Source organism: Rhinopithecus roxellana, chromosome 11 (assembly GCF_007565055.1).
Source record: "Rhinopithecus roxellana isolate Shanxi Qingling chromosome 11, ASM756505v1, whole genome shotgun sequence".
NCBI classification, from domain to species: Eukaryota; Metazoa; Chordata; class Mammalia; order Primates; family Cercopithecidae; genus Rhinopithecus; species Rhinopithecus roxellana.
Genome location: NC_044559.1, coordinates 82,603,016 through 82,625,786, shown reverse-complemented (window position 1 = coordinate 82,625,786; position 22,771 = coordinate 82,603,016). Strand labels below are relative to the sequence as shown.

General features: G+C 42.2%; 1 protein-coding gene across 3 annotated transcripts in view; it reads right to left on the bottom strand.

The window, feature by feature from the left end:
* Window positions 1-22,771, bottom strand: part of SFMBT2 (Scm like with four mbt domains 2) — a 255,539-nt gene that overhangs the window by 131,109 nt on the left and 101,659 nt on the right. The window lies entirely within an intron of this gene.

Here is a 22,771-nt window from a genome sequence, read left to right as displayed (position 1 = left end):
CAAGCCCCCAAGTGTTCAGAGGCCAATCTCACATGGAGTCTCTCCACTAGATTCTCTGATTCTCCAAAGCTTTTGCCAACAGATAAACCAGTAATTTACATTGCAGGCATAATGGAGATAATATGAAAATGACTCACATAAGTTTCAAGATTGGGACAAAATATACAACTGTACCCCATAAATATGCATTTCATATCTCATTACAAAAGAAGAACAATTATTATAATCCAGTGATAAATGGTCCTGTGCCTAACACAGATTGTCTATATCCAACTACGGGGAAGAAAGCTCTATTTTCCACAGGGTTGTTTCTAACATGCGTATGATGCAAGTTCATGTTTAAGTGAAAATTTTTAAAACATGCAAGCACCCTATGAAGTCACTGCACAATGCTGAAATTTAAATTGTCCAAGTAAAAGCAGCAAGGGAGCTCCAGGGAGAGCTGACATTTACATCTTACGAGCCTCAGGTTCCCAGAAGTCCTATAGCTTTCCTTTATATGTGTCTGCACAAGACTCAAGCAATCTTTTATGAGTCAGACTATCTAAATGAATTGCTCTCCATGAAAGATGTCTCTATAAAGCCACAAACGTACACAGACCACTTTAGGTTAAAAAGCAGAAAAGAAACGTTCTCAAGAATCTGGCTAATTTTATAAGAAAAACTGTATCAGTCAACATTTAACTCTCAAAGCTCTAAATGTTCAAATGTACCATAAACCTATGACAATAAATATTGCCATAAAATAAAAACTAAGTATAATCAATTCACAATTCCGAGTCCATGGAGTTACCTTAACCACTGATTAATTCAGTTACATTCTGGTAAATAAAATTTGCCTCGCAATTCTTTAGAATTCACTGCAATGAAAGCTCATTGGTATTGTTTAGTGTGACCATTAAACTTCTAACTCGAAATTTGAAAACTATGAACTTTATTCTGCAGCATGTCTCTCTTCCAAGACTCCAACTCAGCGCTCTCAGCTATAAGCCAAATCCTTGTCTATGATCATGATCTTATTCTTCAAATTGAAGGACCAATCCACACATGAAACATCGTGACACTCAAAACCTGCCCTGCGCCCAACAACGGCATCAAAGGAGAACTCTACAGCAGGAAAGAAATGATCAGGGAGAAAAACACTCCGCAATTTCAGGTAGAGGAAGGTTTATCCACAACTTGGTAATCATTGCTCCATGCTTTCAACTGATAAAGGCAAACTCCTAGAAAGTCATAAGAAACAAACAAACAAAAAAATCAGAAACTTTTTACCACATTCTCATGAACATTTTTTCAAGGTTTTACTTAGTTATAATAGTATACAAGCATTCCACTATACCTTTTAAAAATCCAAGTTCCATTCCACTAATGCCCCACTTGGAGAGGTGCCCACATCACAGTGAAGGAAGGAATCATGAAGTTAGGTTTCAGAACTCAAGTTCTGAGCTTGAGTTACACACACATATGCTTCCTGAGGACATGTAAAGATGGACCCAAATCCCACAAATGCTTTATTAGGACTATAAAGCTGCCAAGCTGGACATGGTGGCTCACACCTGTAATCCCAACACTCTGGGAGGCTAAGGCAGGAGGATCTCTCGAAGCCAGGAGTTCATGACTATCCTGGGTAACACAGCAAGACTCCATCTCTACAATTTTTTTTTTTTTTTTTTTTTTTTTTACTTAGCTGGGCATGGTAGTGGGTGGCTGTAGTCCCAGCTGCTTGGGAGGCTAAGGCAGGAGAATGGTGTGAGCCCAGGAGCCTGAGGCTCCAGTGGGCTATGATCACACCACCGCACTCCAGTGTGGGTAACAAAGTAAGAACATGTCTCTAATAAAAGAAAAAGAAAGCAAGCTATCTACAAATCGAGTCCCAGATAAAGGCAGAAGATTAGCATCACTTTTTCAGAAATTGGGGAAACACCACTCATGTTGGATTTCGAGCCCTATCAAGTGCACATAACGTAGAGTCCGACGCTGGGTCACCTCTCAGGGACACGACCTGTATAGACCGGGCTGTGGGTACAAAGCCCGTGGTCAGGGCTGCCCATGCAGGCAGATGATGAACAAGGAGACCCATGCTGGGGTCAGGAGGACAAACACTGTTGGCCCAGGCTCCTCAATGCCTTCCCATGTCACAGTAGAACAGACAGGTCTGCTGAGACCAGCCACCCCATGCCTACCCATTCTCTGAGAGATGGGGCGAGTAATTAGAATGAAGAGAAAGGCCGTTTTCACTCAAACCCACTCTAGCCCACAGGAAGGGAGTTCGAGTCCCATCTCGATGTGATAGCATTTAAACACAAGGGTATTTCATTGTTTGTTGTCTTTCTGGGCAATTTCTGAACTTACTTCCAATCAACCCTTCTTCGAATTCATTCCGTGGGTCACAGTTTTAGTCTGCAATGTCTCTTTCTTGCTTCTGGTAGTTCCTTCCTTCTAAAACCTTTTCTTTAACAAGATGCCCTTTTCAAAACCTCTCTTTACAGTAATGACCCCTGTTCCCCGGGTCCTCTCTGATTCCTGGGGCTGTTTTGTTGTCTCTTCATCTCATCCTGCCCTCTTTGATCAGAAGCTCTCTTTGGGTGTCTAGCCAACAATGGTCATGCATCATACTTAAATATGAGACAACAGAAACCCTGGAGAGGCTGGTGTCCTGGGCAGACGGGTCTGACTCAGAGAGTAGGCACTGGAGTAATTCCCCTTCTAAGAAGCTGCCTTCCAAACTAGCAACAGGGGTTCTCCCTAGACAATTCAGTCCACTTTTTCAGAGATGAGGCAGAGGCATAAATATCTGGCTTCTAGTCCTTGGCTGTAGCCACGGCAGGGGTGGAAGAAGGACAGAATCCATGAAGTGATCTGACTATAGGTATCCCACGGAACCCTGTGATTTTCAGCCTCACATGGGACTCCCACCCACTCGGCATTCAAAGTCTCCAAGGTGGGCCTCCCCAGCTGCAGCCCCCACGCTAATTTGGTAGTCATGGAGCCTTATCAGCATCCAGGCTGCCAGAAACATTGTGAAATCCCTTTTCCATGCTGGTGGCCTTTAAGTTCTTTGTGTTGTTGGTATATGTACTTTTTATTTTCTCACTACCATTTTAATGGGGTCTCTGGAGGAAAAAGAGATAAATAAGAGTGCTTAACCCACCGAAACTCCTCCCAGCTCACAAGAGAACCGAGCCTTCTCTCAACGAGATGTCAGGTAGAGCAGCCTTCGACTCCTCAGGGGACGACTTTTTTAACATTGACTTTGCTAAAGGAAAAAGGAGGCAACAGCAGACTTCAAATGATAAAAGGTAACACTTGCTCTTACTATTAAGAAAAAAGGATGACAGAGTTCTTTCCCTTGGAGATTTGTAAAGGAGAACCTACATTAATTTTTCATATAAGGTTCAAATTAGATTGTTCCTACAAACAAAAGGATAGATCACAAAATGATTCAACAGGATTGACAAGCTTCTAGTGCTACCTACTACTGGGGTTCAAACACATAGATAAAAGTGCTGCTGTCTTTAATAATGAATGTAACCCAGATGAAAATATAACTTGTGAAGAATGTCAGAAAAATTACACTTACACACACACACACCCCTTAGTACCTGTCATATAAAGATTTTTGGAGGACAAGTTTCATTTCAACCTTTCAAGACTCTTTCAGTTGTAAAAATACACTTGTATGATTAAGAAAAGAAATAGTAACTTTTTTTTGTAAAGAATAGGAATTAGGCGGGGTGCAGTGGCTCATGTCTGTAATCCCAGCACTTTGGGAGGCTGAGGGGGGCGGATCACCTGAGGCCAGGAGTTCAAGATCATCCTGGCCAACATGGTGAAACCCAGTCTCTACTAAAAATACAAAAATTATCTGGGCATGGTGGCAGGCACCTGTAGTCCCCCAGCTACTGGGAAGGCTGAGGCAGAACTGCTTGAACCTGGGAGGTTGCAGTGAGCCGAGATCGTGCCACTGTACTCCAGGCTGGGCGACAGAGCAAGACTCCATCTCAAGAAAAAAACAAAAAAAGAATAGGATTTAACAAAGCCATGATCTAAGAATTGTTGGAAGCAAACGACACAGCCCTATCACAGTGATGACATTAGGGTGAAAGGAGAAAAACAAGGTATATGAAACTCAGAATAATCCACATCATATGAATATTTAATATTTATGCCACAATCATTAACACTGTAGACAGGATTTATGCAAACCCTTAAGAAGGCCTTTGTTACCTAACATTCTTTCTATTCATTGCTTAGGGTTTTCTTCAGGGTTGGAAATGAGCACAGGAGAGTTGCCGTTGGCTGATACTAGCTCACTACAGAGTCATACATGATTTTTAATGGCAACTACTTCATTAGGCAATTGTGAGAATGAAATGAGAAAGTAAACATAAACTTCCTAACACTTTTTACTCAAGTACAGTATCAATCCTTGTAAAAAGTCAATATTCTTTGATGATGCAATATTACCGAAGAATACTTACTATTCATTCAAATGTTTATTTAATACTGTTTGTTTTGAGAAGAGCATATATAAAATATTTTAAACTGGTGTTTTCATTATAAGCTAACGATTTCCTACAATCCAAAATTAGCTTCTAAAGGCCACGCACAGTGGCTTATGCCTATAATCCCAGTACTAGGAGGTCAAGGTGGGAGGACCGCTTGAGCACAGGAGTTGGAGACCAGTCTGGGCAACATAGTGACGCTCTGTCTCTTATTTTAAAAAAAAATAAATAAATTCAAGAAATGCAAAATTAACTTTTAGTAAACTTGTACATCAGGTCATGGATATAAAGTTATGGTCACCAGCATAAAATCATAGAGCAATATTAATTTGAAAAATCATGATTAGAGTAAAAATTCCTTCCAGAGTATGATGATCCTTAATAGCCTTCTAGTCTCTTACTTGCCCTCCCTAACGATACTAATGCTAGTTTTGTCACCATGATCACATCTTAAACATCTGCAAACTGGTACCAAAATGAAGTATCTCTCACAGAAAATAATGTCCAGGGTAAACTGTCACAGGAATCCAATCCATTTTTAGCTTCAATTCCCTTTCCTCGCATTCTTATAAAACCAATCACTTGTTATATGGCAGTAAAAGGCAACCTCTCTGGTTAAACTTAGCAAAAAACACTCATAACACAGCAGGGTACACTGCACGTACAGAGCATCACGGTCGTTGCTGGCGGATGTTTTTGATGAGGGCAGGATCTGTAGTGAAGAGATGGTGTGCGATATGAATGTTTACACACAGTTATTTACCTGCTTAGTTTTTAATTTGCATGACACATCGTTCAGCAGTTCTGTAGTCTAGCTTCCTTCCACATCCAAACCAAACTTTTCTTCTTCATTTTATGCACAAGAGCACAGAAAAAGAAAAACAGTATCCTCGAGATCATTGTAAAACTTAGAATGCAAACCAGATTTCTCCACAGCTATGCTTCAGTCTGGCTGCCCTGCAACTTTCCACTTCATCAGTGCAGTGACTCCAGCAACGCGCGCAATTCACACTACGTAGAAGAGGAATTCACTCTCATTATTCTCCCTGTTTAAATAAGGCAACCTGCCTGGGTATGTATCTATTTGCAGCAATTTTTGTTTGTTTGTTTGTTTGTTTTCTTTTTTGAGACAGAGTCTTGCTCTGTCGCCCAGGCTGGAGTGCAGTGGCAGAATCTCGGCTCACTGCCTCCCAGGTTCTGCCTCCCATGTTCAAGTGATTCTCCTGCCTCAGCCTCCAGAGTAGTTGGATTACAGGCGTGTACTACTGCGCGGCTAATTTTCGCATCTTTAGTAGAGATGGAATTCCACCATGTTTGCCAGGCTGGTCTCGAACTGCTGACATCAGGTGATCCTCCCATCTCAGCCTCCCAAAGTGCTGGGATTATAGGTGTGAGCCACCACTCCCAGCCAGCAATGTTTTATTGAGGGAATTTGGGGGAATTGTGTGACACCTTTTACCAGGCCCTGGGAAGAATCTGTAGTGCTGACCACCGGAGCAGTGGTAGGGTTGCCCCCAGCGGGGACACAGAGAAGAGAGCTGTGCTTCCTCAGCAGCATTTCATATGCTTGGTATTTTTGTCTTGGACATTGCAGTAGCTTCCTGCTGGCTTTAGCACACAACAAGGACTTCCACTGCCACCCTGAGAGGGATAGCCACGGTAGGGCTGGAGCAGAATGAAGTGAAGAAGTGGCATATTTTGAAAAGATGGTTCTGGTCACATTATTATCTGCACCCAGGCAAGAGCAGAAGCAGGAAGCCCTGCAAGGGGGCCACTGCGGTTCCTCAGCCAAGAGCTTGGCAAGCATGCTGTTCAATAGCAGAGGCGACGAGACAGGGTCAGATTCGCCACTTCAATCATCTCATAAAAACAGAGTCAGGGGATGGGTACCTGAGGCTGGCAGCAGGGGTAGAAAGTTTCAGCTTGAAAGGAGTAGACTTTAGAGACCCACGGCACCACACAGGGACCGTAGTTCATAATAATGCATTGTGTATTTCAAAGGTGCTAAGAGTCGATTTTTAACATTCTCAGCACAAAAAAAAAGATGCTAAGTTGCTAAGGTGATGGATATGTCAATAAGCATGATTTAATTTTTTTACAATGTATGCACGGGTCAAAACATTGCATTGTACCCCATAAATAGATACAATTATTATCTGCCAATTTTAAAAATATTTATTTATGTATTTATTTTGAGATGGAGTCTCACTCTGTCTGGAAAGCACTGGCGCAATCTCGGCTCACTGCAACCTCCGCCTCCTGGGTTCAAGCGATTCTCCTGCCTCAGTCTCCTGAGCAACTGGGATTACAGGCGCCCACCACCATCTCCAGCCTCAGCTTCCCAAGTAGCTGGGACCACAGACGCGACCCACCACATCTAGCTAATTTTTGTATTTTTAGTAGAGACCGGGTTTCACCAGGTTGGCCAGGCTGGTCTCAAACTCCTGACCTCAGGTGATCTGCCCGCCTCGGCCTCCCAAAGTGCTGGGATTACAAGTGTGAGCCACCGCACCTGGTCGAAGTATTTGTTTTTTTTAAAATATGAAGGTAAAGCTAATGGGATTTGCTGATGGGCTGCAAGAGCAGTAGAACACAGAAATGTCCCTGAGGCTTTCTCTCTCTCTCTCTCTCTCTCTCTCTCTCTCTCTCTCTCTCTCTCTCTCTCTCTCTCTCAGGGCAGGTAATAGAGAACTCTGCTTCCCAAGATGTATTAGGAGCCTTCAATCCTATCACTCTGTTCTAAGGGAGGGCAGGGAAACAGATGGTTCAGCACATCCCAGCCCACGGAAAGGGAAAGAACATAAGTAAAGATGAACAATTTCTATCTCATCAGTTACATGTATATCACAGAGATCACTTCCTCACCAGGCATGGCCACTTCTTCATAGTACAATAGGAAGTATGTCCCAAAGGGAGCTCTCTGGAGCAATGAGCTAGGACAGAGCCCAGCTGGAGGTACTGAACCCACATTCATTCAGGTTCCCCATGAAATGCGTACTGCCCCACTGCTACGGTGGGGGAAGGTACTGTAATTACTGTTTATCCCCTAATATCATGGCTGTTTTCTATGCTAACAAGAAAGGAAACCCACAAAATGGAAGGATGCTTCCAATAAAAAGCATGCCGACTCACCCAGAGGCATCTCTATGGGGTAAGAGGATGGGACGTAAACCGTTGGTCCATGTACATCTCGCTTTCCTCCAGTGAAACCTCATCCTAAATCTGTAACATATGATGTAGAATTTATCTCTGACCCTAGCAAGTAACAGTAAGACTGGACAGAACTCACTGTGCATTGTCCAAGTATCTAGACTCTATCTGGACAGCCATGTGCCCAGCTAATTCTCTTTCCAAGTAATAAAAATATTTCCAGAAGGAAGGAATAATCAATCTTGTCAAAGGCTGCTGATAGGACAAGTGAGGTGAAATCTGATGTTAGATGCTTAATTTTTGTAACACTGTTACTCTAAAATTAATTCCGATGGTTAATTTTTGTAACATTGCTACTCTAAAATTAATTCCTAGGTGCAGAACAGCAAATGACTTCCTAGTTATCAGCAAACTGCTCTCCAAAGTCATTCTTACAACCTCATCATCCCCAATGTTCTCTGTCCTTGGGAGTATTTTATATAATCAGACTTCTTAAATTTTCACTAATCTGAAGCATATGAAACTGCCTTTTTCCTTTGCTTTTTTGTTTTACAGATCATCAGTGCTGTTTAGTATCATTACACTATGACAACTCAGGTTTCCCTTCTGGGAACTGCCTATTCACATCCCCTGTATATATTTCTCTACAGACTCTTTTAAAAATATACTTGTTAATGGTTTATTTATCAAGAGAAACTGTTTGTTAGCCCACATATCTATGCTTCACGGTTCAGAAACACAGGTCAGTGACAAACTTCTAGGTAATTCAACCCAAATAAATTCCTTATATTCCAAAATCACATTGCATCCTGAAAGACGCCAGCCTTTCTCATCTCTTCAAAATCTTTCATAGAATTATAATTCTTGTAAAAGTCTGTATCTGCCTTTTTCCTTGGTTCAGCCACAGCAAACTGAGACAAAGCTGCAACCCCCAGAGATACGACGAATGCTCCAACAACATGTTTGTGTTCCTGTGTCTACAATATTTGTCTGGCTGTCCACTCCAGGAGACTGGGACCACCTATGCCCACTGTGTCCAAAACCACACACCCAACACCTCCAACCATGGCCAACAAATAGTAGGTTACACCTCCAACAACTTATAGGCCACAGATGAACTTGAGTCACAAGAAGGAAAGACTGGCAGATTTAGACAGCTTTAGAAATTGTATCTGTTTCACTAATCTTTTGATGACATACAACTTGCTGAATTCGGACTAAGAGCCACTGTGACCATAAATATTCACTGCACAGACCTTTCATTGAAATACGATTTAACTCAGTAGCATGCCACCGCATTCACAAACGTACTGCCATTTCTTTTTCTTTTTCTTTTCTTTTTTTTGTATTTGCATAGTTTGTAACTGCTTACATAAGTGAATTATCACTTGCAATGTTCGTTTCAGCATGTGTAACCTAGAAAGCCAGGTATCAGTCCATTTAAGTGTTTTGGCACTTAGTATCTTGTGTGATAAAGACACACATTTAATATTTTTCTGGAGTTCTCTGCTGTATGATTAGCCCATTAGGTAACACCAATACCGTTCATGTCAGACAAGGGAAACACCCAGAGATGAAAGAAACACCCAGAGATGAAAGAAAATCCAGGTACAACAGGACTTTAATCCCAAAGGACCTAACGCTTTCTCTGAAGTTCCCAAGAAGATCTTAGCGCTAGAAACAACCGGAATTTGCTAAATAAACACCAGAGATGGAAACCATTTACGACTTTCTCGAAACACACAACCCACACTACTCTGCAAGGAATCTTTAAGAGTCTATGAGATAAATAACCTCTAAAACTATCAGATGAAATTTAACACCTTATCACTGTTTACTGGCTAAAGATTTTTATCCAATAAAATACGGAATCTCTCATTCTTGCACGTTTTCTCCAATCCTTCTCTAGCTGCCAATAGCTCACTTTCATAGATGTTACTGCTCCTGCTTTTAAACATTTTCCTGCTTTTAAAGAATCCCCTTCCAAAGAGTCAGCCACTTTTCTTCCATTCTCCACTAAAAAGAAGAAAAAAAATCCTTACAGTTCTTTTCATTAGTTCACTCTGCAGAGAAACTGTCAAGACTGAATTGACATATCACACAGGTCCAGGGCTCTAAGTTCAACAGAGTAAGACAGTTGCTTGTTAAAGATTTTCTTCTCCTAGGTCTCACTCTATTTTTCATACTTGACTTACTTCTTCCTGTAAAGTTACTTTCTTTCCTGAAGCAAAAGAACTTCCATTCACATTTTTCCCAATATTCCCGTTAGGTGGCTACAAGAGAGATAAACTTGCAGCAAGTTTACATTAACATGCCCTTAGGTATCTGACATTAATAAGCCCTTAGGTATCTGACAAAATGAGTCGGCCTCTCATTCAACAGGATTTAGGCTGCTGTCTGTGATGGTTAATTTTATGTCAACTTGCCTGGGCCACAGTGCCCAGATATGTGGTTGAACCCTACTCTGGATTTTTCTGGGAGGGTGATTTTGGGTGAGATTAACATCTTAATTGTTGGGCTTTGAGTAAAGCAGGCCGCCCTCCCCGGTGTGGGTGGGCCTCGTTCAGTTGAAGGCCTGGCTAGAACAAAAGACTGACCTCCCCTGAGCAACAGGGAATCCTCCAGCAGGCAACCAGATTCCATCCCAGCAGCGGCTCTTCCTGGGTCTAAAGCAGACGGCCTTGGACTGGAACTGCAACTCTTCCCCGAGTGCCCGGCCTGCCGCCCTGCCCAGTCAAAGCTCAGACTCATCACACTTCCACAGTCATGACAGTATCTATATATACACACATTATATCGGTTCCATTTCTTTGGAGACTCCTAACACCCTGCCTTACCGTTACTATTCTAAAGGTTCAGCAGGCAAAAAGAACAAAAACACTCCTAGAAAAGGGAAAACAGCAATGAATCAGTCATCAGACAGCTCTTGTAGGCTGTGCCTTTGAGGGTGCACAGAAGGAATACTGAGATGGCCTTGCACTCACTGAGAAAGCTGCAAAACACAGGAAATGGCAGGATCCAGATGGCACTACCTGGGTTGGAGTCCCAGCTTCATCCACATTGTCTGTGTGACATCAGAAAAGCCGCCTAACCTCTCCAGGTGCGTTTCCTCACTTGTAAAACAAGCCTACTCACTGGACCACCTGGTAGGTCCTCCTGAACACTAAGTAAAATAACCATGAACAAGAAGGTTCTCAGCACAGGGCTGGGCAGGGGCTCAGAGCTAAATAAAGGAAGAGGGGGAGAGCGAAAAGGAGGGGGAGGAGGAGTGGGAGCGGGAGGAGAAGCCGGAGGAGGATGAGGAGGCCATCGGGGTGGGGGTAAAATGACCCCAACCACTCTGATGAGCTACTGCAAAGAAACAAGGAAATTTAAAAAACTAGTTGGAGAGATTTTCATTAATGTTACATTTTAAAATTTTGAAACAAAAGCCAAACAATTATCAAAGTCATATAATTGTTTCAAATAGGAAGAGAAAACTGAATTCAGTGTTAAATTATAAATTTGTTATAATTTTTTGCTTCACGACGACACACACACTCAGCACACACAGGAGTGTGACCTGGGTGAAAAATGTGGCCTCAACACCTGTACATCTGAGGATAGTATCTGAAATCTGTGTCTGCCTCCCATGCCCGCCCTGTTATCAGCACCCCCACCACCTCCGCAATGGGAGCACCACGGGCTGATTCATATTCTCAACCCAGGGGGCTCTGACTTTTGCCCAAAGATGGAATCCACCCTCAGTGGGGTTTGCAGGTGAGGCCTGGAGGTGGCCGTGCTGCTGTTGGCTGCTCAGCCGGCACCCAGAGGCCTTCACTCACAATCAACTGCAGCCTGCCCTTCGCCAATGAGTGCTACATTTTTGCATCAGAAAATAATTGGAATTCCAGGCAACTGGAGAGATCCTGTCTCTCGGGATTCCCCTAATAGCCATCCTCTGCGGGATATGTCCAGGGAGCAGAAAAACGGTCAACACACTCTGCACTTCCAGCTTCTTCTCAGAGTCTCGCTCCAAACCCTGACCATGATGTCCCCACTCACCGTCTCGAGCACTCCCCAGAGAGACCGAGACCTCCACCCTGTGCACGTGATCTAGTCCAACTGATGTTCAGACTGTCCATCCTGGGTCACCACATGTGAACTGCTGGAATGTCACTCACCCAGAAGCCCAAGAGCCAGGCCAGTTCCCTGGCTCCGGACAGGCCTGTTCCTGAAGTCTCAGTCTGACCAATTCTCGCCTTCTCTAAAGCAAAGGTTCTTAACTTGTCAACAGGTCTGGGACAGGATCCCCAGGGTTCACGAGCCCATACAATGAAGTACAAGGCTGTGAAGTGTGTGTGTGAGTGTGTATACATATGTGCGTATGTGTGTCTATGTGTGTATGTGTATGTATATGTGTGTATGTATGTGTATATGTGCATGTGTATACATGTATCTGCATGTGTGTGCATATGCGTGTATGTATATGTGTATGTGTGTGTGTCTATGTATGTGTATATATATGTCTGTGTGTGTGCGTGTGTGTGTTTGTGTATGTGTGTATATGTGTGTCTGTGTGTGTGGGTCTAAGACCTCTTCCAAGAAGTTTCATTGGATTCATCAGATTCTCAAAGAACTCCATGACTCCCAAAAAGATTACGAACAACTACTGCATAGAAAATATTATTACATTAAAATGTAGCTGTGGGCTGGTCGTGGTGGCTCATGCCTATCATCCCAGCACTTTGGGAGGCCGAGGCAGGTGGATCACCTGAGGTCGGGAATTCGAGAGCAGCCTCGCCAACATGGTGAAACCTCATCTCTACTACAAAATACAAAAGTTAGCCCAAATCAACAGAATATACATTCTTCTCCGTGCCACATGGCACTTATTCTAAAACCATAAAAACCCTAGAAGAAAACCTAGGCAATACCATTCAAGACATAGGCACGGGCAAGGACTTCATAACAAAGTAAAGCCAAAAGCAATTGCAACAAAAGCCAAAATTAACAGGTTCTAATTAAACTAACTAGCTTCTGCACAGCAAAATAAACTATCGTTAAGAGTAAAGGAGGCAACCTACAAAATGGGAGAAAATTTTTACAATCTACTCATCTGACAAAGGGCTAATATCCAGAATTTAAAAGGCACTTAAACATATTTACAAGAAAAAAACAAACAACCCCATCAAAAAGTGGGCAAAGGATATGAACAGACACTTCTCAAAAGAAGACATTTACATGACCAACAAACATATGAAAAAAAGCTCAACATCACTAATCATCAGAGAAATGCAAATCAAAACCATAATGAAATACCATCTCATGCCAGTCAGAATGGTGAATATTAAAAAGTCAGAAAACAATAGATGCTGGTGAGGCTGTGAAGAAACAGGAACCCTTTTACACTGTTGGTGGGAGTGTAAATTAGTTCAACCACTGTGAAATACAGTATGGTGATTCCTCAAAGATCTAGAACCAGAAATACCATTTATATGTGTCTTTATAGGATAATGAGTTATATTCCTTTGGGTACACACACACACACACACACACACACACACACACACACACACAGTTTGGGTATATTTATTTTGGGTATATATAAATATATACCCAAAGGAATATAAATCATTCTACTATAAAGACAAATGCACACAAATGTTTATTGCAGCAGTATTTACGACAGCAAAGACATGGAACCAACCCAAATACCCATCAGTGGTAGACTGAATAAGGAGAATGTGGCACATATACAACATGCAGCCATAAAAACGAATGAGATCACGTCCTTTGCAGGGACATGGATGAAGCTGGAAGTCATGATCCTCAGAAAATTAACACAGAAACAGAAAACCAAACACCGCGTGTTCTCATGCGGAAGTGGGAGTTGAACATTGAGAACACATGGACACAGAGAAGGGAGCGTCACACACCAGGGCCTGCTGGGGGCTTGGGGGTGGTGGGGGGAAGGGAAGAAACTTAGAGGACAGGTCAACAGGTGCAGCAAACCACCATGGCACACGTAACCTAAGTAACAAATCTGCACGTTCTGCACATGTATCCAGCTTTTATTTTAAAGAAATAAAGAAAAAATAAAGACTAAAAGAGACTAATCAGGCTACATTCACACTGAGTAACAAACAAATATCCTAGGGAGAATCTGCCACAGATGGATGACAGATTCCCACTCTCACCTCATGGGGCCGAGTCGTTGACTCCAACTTTCAAGGTAGTCTTTTGACAACATTCCTGGTCAACCCTGAGGCTTCTGATTCAGTGTGCCTGCATTTTGCACTGCCCCCTTCACACAGCTTTTAAAACACCCTCCTCAACCCCTGCCCACCCAGCCGGGAATTCCCTCCCATGTGGCATGTGGTACATGTCCCACATCACAGTATCTGCCCAGCTGTTCCCTACCGCTTCTGACAGCCCACTGCATTCCGTGAGAATGGAAAGGCATTACTCTTGTTCTAACTTTCTCCTCCAGGCCCAGCATCGTCTCTGGCACTGAGCAGAAATCTAATAAACAACTGGCAAATGCACAAAATGTATTTTTAAGAACCTTTCATTTTTAGTGAGACAGAGCACTGGATTAAAGGTTAAACGACTTTCTGGACTATTTCTGTCGTTAGCTGCCAACTCCAAGAGAACTGCTTAGACTCTTTGGAATGTAGCATTATACAGTTAGAAAGGTGATAAATTGCTTCTGGTGAAAAGACACAGGCTGACTGTTTTCCTTTGTGTCGCACAAAAGTCCAGATATTGGAGAGAAAATAAGGATCATTAAGACACAGGCCTTGTGTTCGAGAAGTTTCATAAGGAAGACAGGCATGTAAACAGGTAATTCAGACAGGGAAGGAGTCGACCCTAGATACTGTGGGAGCCCTGGGGCCAGGGCCCGGGCACTTCCCGATGGAGGTAGCTGAGAACTGTGCCTCCAACGGACAGAAGTTCCTTCGCTGAAAGTCTCAGGGAAGGGAAGAGTCAGCATAAAGAACGTCATGTGCAAATCCGCGTGAGGCAGTTATTAGTGTCTTTATGTCACGTGCAAAGTAGCGCGAGACACTAGTAACTAGCAAGACACTATGGACTAGTTGCCAGTCCCTCCACAGGGTTCATTCTGAAAGGAGAGATGCCACAGAAAGGCCAGTGGGTCAAGTGGCTCTTCCAATCATCAAGTGAGGAATGAAGGAAGCCTGAACTCATGAGAGTGTGGAGGAGACCCGGGAGAGACTGGAACAAAGTCCAGGCACAGAGGCCGGCAGGCCTGAAGGAGCCTGGGCTGTATCTATACGCTTAGTCATCAGCAGTTAGTGGCACGCTTTCCACTGAGACAGCGGGGGCAGGACCCTGGGACAGGTGAAGTCCCGGAACACCAGCCAGGGGAATCTCCACTGCCTCCACAGGACAAACCAGAGATTGCAAAGAGAGGGGAGGAGCTGTCGCTTCCAAGTTGGGCCATTTACTGTTCTGAGATGCAGAAACTGGTATTTCTTGACATGGGCTCCCCAGAAGTCACCTAGTAAGACAGCCATGCCTCTCTACAGACGCTAGGAGTCCCCATCCTGGCCTTTCCCGGGGCTGCTGAAAGAGAAGGGAGAACTGCGTGGTTCTAGACCATCAAAGGGGAGAAAACCACTGGTTTAGAATTTTTAAAAAAATCATTCTGGGCTGGGAGACCTCAGGAGTTAACCTAGCATAGCTATGCAGACTAGAACCTCCACTGACCCCAAGGGACAGGGGAGGTGCAGACTGGAGGAAGCACAGAGACTGTCATAAGCCTCAATACGGTCCCAGTCATAGGTCCACAATTCCAAACAGATAACAACAGAAAACTACCAGAAGACAACACAAATCCTCTGGCAAGGTAATTACATGACCCCTGCCTTGATAACTTGCTTTCATTTCTCCACTTGAGGTAAATGCTGTCTTAATTCCAACCTAAATCTTCGTGCCTGTGTCCTCAGCTTCCCTCCTTTTTTCCCAAAGTCCCTGTACAACCTACAACCAGATAGTTACTCATTTGCTAAAGACAAGGCACCCTCCCTCTTCTCCCATGAAGTCGAAATATTTCAGCAACAAACTCAGTTCTTACAGTCTGAATTCATCTTCACAATGTTACTACTACCCCAGTCACAGTATTTGCTTCAATAGCAATGCTGTGGGGATTAACATTAACTAGTTAGTCACAAAGAGAATAAATGTCACCCCACATGCTGAGGAGCAGAGTGGGAGCTCACAGCTCCAAACGGGGCTGTGACATCGACCCCTGACCCTTGGCATAACCCAGGGGAAGTTCCTAAACACAACAAGCCAAGGTTTCCATGACTATTCTGTAAGTAGAGATGCATGTCTGGGCAATTAACTGGCTTGATTCTTGTTTTTATGAGAAAGAAGGTCTAGTAAAAGTGACTGATTACAAGGAGCATTCCAAAATGCGAGAATCATGATTCAACCTCATAAATCAGGTTATTAAAGGAAAACCGTTGAGGAAGAACAAAAATTATGACAGGCCTTTCCCTCCTCAGTTTAGGTGGAGCTGAGGAGTCCCCGCGCCTAAAATGCAAGCTGCATTTGGTTCGTAAGCACCAGCAGGAATGAAAAGAGGTTACAACTTGAATATCTGACTCCCTCACTCTCTCTCTCTCTTTTTCTTTCTTATCAATAACAGAACAGGAAATTTAGAATAAATAAAGTTCCTAAGGTTTTGTCTTCTACGATTCTTCAAACAATCAAAAACACTATCATAGTATATCATAAAACATTTTAAAACTTTGCAAAGGGCTACAATATGTTAAAAAAAAAATGCTGCACCTGTAGCTGTCAACAAGTCATTCTGAGTGCTGACTGTAAGTTCTGCCTGCTTTATTTCATAAACAGAATACATTTGGATTACTGCATGTGGCAGTTCTTGAAAAAGTCAGTTGTAAACAGACCCTGAACAAATTCCCTGAAATTTTCTTCTATCAATTACATGAGATCAAATTATGTTTGTGAAAATGAAGCTTTACTACTAACAATTATTTTTAAGCAATGAAATGTAGCAGATATTAATGTATGGTTTTCTTCCTGTGAACACTAAGACCGTATTAGATGAAATTTATAGTTGTTTAACAAAACAAAAACTATTATGTCAGCCTTAGAAGCAGTAATTCATCAGTTTATGTAGAGCGAACAATTCATGCCAGATGAGTACAGAGAAATAAATTTCCTACTCACTTTGCAACCACTATTCTTTCCACCACAGAAAGATGGGGTAATCTGAGATTTAAAAGAGTGTGAGAGAGAGAGACAGAGAAAAAGAGAAAGAGAAAGGGTGGTGTAATAAAATAGGGCCTTATTTAGACACTTAATCTAACCACAACCTAGAATTCACTTACCCAATAATCATAAGCTCTTGGTGAATTTTGTCAGTATATCCAGTATTTCAATAACCCCAATACAATAAACTACTGAGATTTAAAACCAGTCCGAAATGCCCCTCTCAATAACCACTCCTCATCAAAATTCTTATTTCTTTAGAATATTTTCTGCAGGAAGAAAAAGGGAGAAGCAATATTTCATTGCCATTTTAGAATGATTTTGTAAGCAGGGATATAAACATAGTCACACATATTTATGCTGGATAGGAACTTATATTGCTTGACCACATAAAAAATTAGGTTACATGGGAGTGGAGAAAATCAAAAATTATTTCATTTTTCTTTTCTCTCATTTCCTTTCCTGCATGTCACTACGGATCCTGCGAGGCCTGAGAGAAGATGCCGGCCGAAAGGCAGGAGCCCACGATTAATGAACTGTTCTCTGCATGGGCGAGGCGGGCCACGGAGACGGCTCTTCAGCACAGGGAGCAGGGAAACAGAACGAACCCAAGCAAATCCCTCGCTGACATGGTTTGGTGTTGTCCTCACCCAAATCTCATCTTGAACTGCAGCTCCCACAATTCCCTTGTGTCTTGGGAGGGACCCAGTGGGAGGTAACTGAATCACGGGGGTGGGTCTTTCCCATGCTGTTCTTGTGATAGGGATTAAGTCTCATCAGATCTGATGGTTTCATAAAGGGGAGGGAGCTCCCCCGCACACGCTCTCTTGCCTGTCACCATGTAAGACATACCTCTGTTCCCCTTTGTCTTCCGCCATGATTGTGAGGCCTCCCCAGCCATGTGGAACTGTGAGTCCATTAAACCTCTTTTTTTTTTTTTTTTTTTTTTTAAATAAATTAGCCAGTCTTTGGTATTTCTTCATAGCAGAGTGAAAATGGACTAATACACGTACTAAGGGGCTTGGTTTTCTCATTATGGTTACAAGGAGTCCCTAACTTAACAAACGGGTTATGTTCCAAGGGATCTTTAACAAATCAGTGTCAGAACTCCCAAAGTCATCCGAGTAACAGCGATAGCTCAGTGAGGGCTGGCTGGTCAGGCCCTTAGACTTTACAGATATGAAATATACTGAATATGATTTAACTATGCCTACATAGCCTATCGATGCCGTCCATCAGAGACAGAAATTCTAACCCCAAAGATTCATGTCAAAAACAAATTCAGGAAAGAAGAAGGAAATCTCTTGTCTGGACAGAGAAGAGGGACAACCACCACCGGTTACCAAAGTACTACTAAATCTACACTGGGAATAAGCCAGGTCCCACCCTGTGCCTAAAGGAGGCAGCTCTCCACGTCAGTCACCTCCTAATTATGTGAGAAGAAATAGGTCAGTTGCACCCCTAGGAAGAGTGGCTCCAGAAAAAGCACGGCAGGAGACCAACAGAGTTATCTTCTTCCCTTTTCTTTCCAGGAGTGACAACAGGAGCATCAGCTCCCAGCTCAGAGTCCCTCTCCCTCTACAGAAAGAGTGCCTGGGTTCATTAGTAAAGTATTAAACTGGAAGTTCATTTAGCAAAACTGTGAAAAAAAACTGCATTGCAAAAATTTCTACCCATGCTACTTACTCGGGTAACGACTGAATCTCGAAAATACACCTTCAAGGATCAACCTACAATGAGAGAGGCAACGTCACCTGCAATCATCTTCCCTCCACATGCAAAGTACTTGGCATGATGATTAAATGACAGGCTATCAGCACTGAAGCCAGTGTGCTATATTCTACAAATGGTATTTAGGTTCTTTTATGGCAGCTATTTCCATACATGAACAGTAACTCAGCAGTGTCTCCCCAAGTTCCTGTATCCTGTTATTAATTAAGTACCTGTGGGTCCTCCATTATACTATAAACTCCTGTGAGAAACAGGGATATTTTATTGGGCCCACCTCCAGCCCCCTAGCAAGGTGTCTCTGACTTGCATAGTATTCAATAAGCATTGAACAAGGAAATAAATATTCCCAAGGTGCACCACTATGGTAGGCATGATGCAAGGAAACAGGGAAGTTGATTCCTATCTAGTCAGGAAGGAAGATCATCCAGACAGAATGAAATCAACGGGAAAACCAGATACCTAACTGGCAGTCTGGGGCAGCCTTATCAATACTGCACCATTCACTGAGCAAAGGTCCACCCTTTCGAAAGACTCCAATTTTCTATAAGAATGCAGGAGAGGCAACGCGATAAAAGTAGACATGGCACTGGATTGAACTGGTTATATTCCAATTTCTGCACATTTTGTGACTCCAGTGAAATCACTCAACCTTTCCAAATCCCTCCTTCCTCATTCAGAACACAGCAGGAACAGTGTAGGGAAGTGAAACAACATCTCTACGGGTTGCCCCAATTACTGGAACATGATTCAAAGCAGAGTTTGAAAGAAATTAGCCTTCAGTGTTACACATATTTGATATAGCTCATTTATTTACTAAACTCTAAGTATTTCAGATCAACTTAAAATGGACTCATTTTCCGACTTAGAAAGGCAGCCTACCATTAAGCCATACCTGTACCTTAATGTTGCAAAGATTCAATTTATGTTCATAGGGGTCAAAAAGGAAGCCATTAACCATGCCCCAGTCAATGACAAGTGCGTGGAGTCAGTCTTCAGTTAGAGGCACACACGGGGTGCTCTCCGGCAGGCTTCAGTGAACTGTGAGTGGCTTTCGGGCCAAATCCCACCACCCACTTGTCTGTGTTTGCAAGGCTCAGAAGCCAAGAGTGTTTTCCACATTTTTAAATGGTTGGAAAAGTCAGTATTTCATGACATATGAAAATTATATATGAAATTCAAATTTTTGTGTCCGTAAATAAAGTTTATTGGATCACAGCCACGTCATTCATTTATGTATTGCTCACGGCTGCTCTCGTGCCACAACAGTGAACTGAGTAGCAGCAACAGGAACCAGATGGCCCACAAAGCCCAAAATATTTACTCTCTGGCCTTTTACAGTAAAAGTTCACTAACCCTCGCTGTAGAGTTTCCAGAAGAAGCAGGTATTATAAGAGTAGGATATGATGGATCAGATCATATCTATAATTCATCAAATCAAGGATGCTTTAAAAGAATTAATAATCATCATCTACAAATATAATATATGCCATAAATAGCAACTAACAGGAGAAAAAAAAAGTGATACAGAAGATGAAGCCAAGAAAAAGAAAAAAAAGGAAGAAAAGAGAAAATGATATGACAAATGACAAAGAAGAAGAGAGAAAACATTGTCCCTGCTCCAGGATGTTCTGTGCAATGCTAGCAATTTCTAGATTATCAATAAGTGTGTTACTACACTGGCTGAAATTAAAAATGCATGTCATTTATGTTGGGCATGGGGAGAGAAGGAACAGCTAAAATTGCCAAGCCACCATCCTCATGCCAAAGCATCCCTGATAACCATGAGTAGTACACAGGGCATACCTTAGGGCAAAATTTCCTTTAAGCCTCACTATTTATACAAAAATATTCATGCAAACAGCACTTAGAAAAATATAAAATTTAAAAGATACCATTTACATAAGCTTCTAATAAATCTTATACAAGATAGAAAATTATCACACAGAAAACTACAATCCTTTATAAAAATACATAAAATGTAAACAAACGAAATACATACCATGTTCATGGATTAGAGAGCTCAGTAGTATAAAGATGTACATTTTCCTTAAAATGATCTAGTCAACCCCATTCCAGTCCAAATCCCAACATATTTGCTTTGCAGAACTAGATAACCTAATTCTAAAAATTACATGGAAGTAAAGTGTCCCAAGGAGTGCCAAAACACTCTTAAAGAACACCAACAAACTAGGAACCCTGCCATACAGATGACAAAAATAGTCATACATAAACAACTTTAAAGATACAGTATTGATAAAGAGAATAGACAAACTAATAAAATGAAATAGAGAAGTCAAACAAATAGACAAACCTGATTAATGGTTAGAACTGGCTCCACACATCAGTGGGGAGAGAACAGACTTTCTGATCAATGGTTCTGGGACAACTGGTTTATCCATATGGAGAAAAAAGAAATTAGTCTTCTGCCACACGCTCTACCTAAAAATCAATTCCAGTTGAACTAAGGACTTACATGTGAAAGGCAAAACTACAAAGCTGTTGGAGAACAAGAATGGAGAATACGTTTTTGCTATCCATGTGGAAGAGGAAAAGATTTCTTACTAGAGACACAGAAAGCATAAAAGATCAATAAAATTAGCTTAGTAAAATTAAGAATTTCCATTCACTAAAAAGTCATTAAAAAGAAAACTACAAGCCACAAACTATTAAAAGCAAGAATTTCTGCTATAATATCATATATCTGTTCCTGAAAAGTGTCCCATTTTGCAAATGTGAGTGCTTAACATAAGAGAGTTTATGAAAACTAAGGTTTAGGGAAGAATTCTCAAAGCCACATAACTTACAAAAATAGTAACAATCCTAACATCCTCACCATAACATTAGCATGTAAGCCAGGCACAGCGGCTCTTGCCTATAATGCCTGAGACTCAGGAGGCTGAAGCAAAAGGACTCCTTCAGTCAAGGATTTGAGACCAGCCTGGGCAACAGAGCAAGACTCCATCTCTATAAAAACATTTCTTTTTAAATTAGCCAGGCCTGGTGGTATACGCCTATAGTCCCAGCTTCTTGAGAGGCTGAGGCCATAGGATCATTTTGAGCCCAGGAAGTAGAGACTGCGATGAGCTATGATTGCACCACTGCACTCTCCAGGGCGATGGAGAGAGACTCCGTCTCAAAAAACAAACAACAACAAAAATTTAGCACCTATTAAAAGGCATGTTACATACCTAATAAATACTACAATAAATTTAGACCTTTTCCTTAAAAAAAAATTTAAAGGTGGAGGTCACTTGATGGAGAGAAGTATAAGGAAGGATTGAAAATGCTACATTAATGGGGACAAGGACAAATGTCCAAGGATGGAGGAGACGAGGATATAAAACTTCCAAGAAAAAGCACGTGGCCCAAGGTCACCAACAGAAAGAATGTGAGGTGAATGGCAATGTGATAGTCCTCGCTCCCCGGCAGCTGACTCATTTCAGCCGTGCTAAGGTAGCTGGTGATCAGCGGCTATTACTTGATGTAAAACATTAACATGCTGGGGAAGCTACCGGGAAACTGGGCTCACTTTTACATTATGCAGACATGAATGCTCTACTTACCAGTTATTCATGAACTCTCTCACGCTACAGAAGCCTGCACTGTAAACAATCAACTGATTCTACAACACGTAACTAATGCAGGATCAATAAAGAACTACAGATCATAGAAAGAAGAAAAATGAGCAAAGATACTTAAGCACTTCCCAGAAATGAATATCCAAACAGCTAGAAAACATGTGAAAGGATCCTCAGGTTCAATGGACATGATGGTTAATTTTACGTGTCAACTTGACTGGACCATGGGGTGCCCAGATATTTGGCCAGACATTATTCTGGGTGCATCTGCAAGGGTGCTTCCGAAAGAGGCTAACATTTGAATTCGTAGACTGAGTAAAGTGGACAGCCCTCCGTCATGTGGATAGACTTTATTTAATCAGTTGAAGATCTGCATAGAACAAAGGGCTAACCTTATTCCTGCAAGGAAGGGGGACCTTCTTCTGCCTGACTGCTGGAGCAAGACATCAGTCTTTGTCACTGTTATGAAGGGGCTGTGTAAACATTTGTGGACTGACCAATATCTGTTCAAATAATCCATGTCAGAGATTTATGGTCTCATCAGCCAGGTACACGCTACCC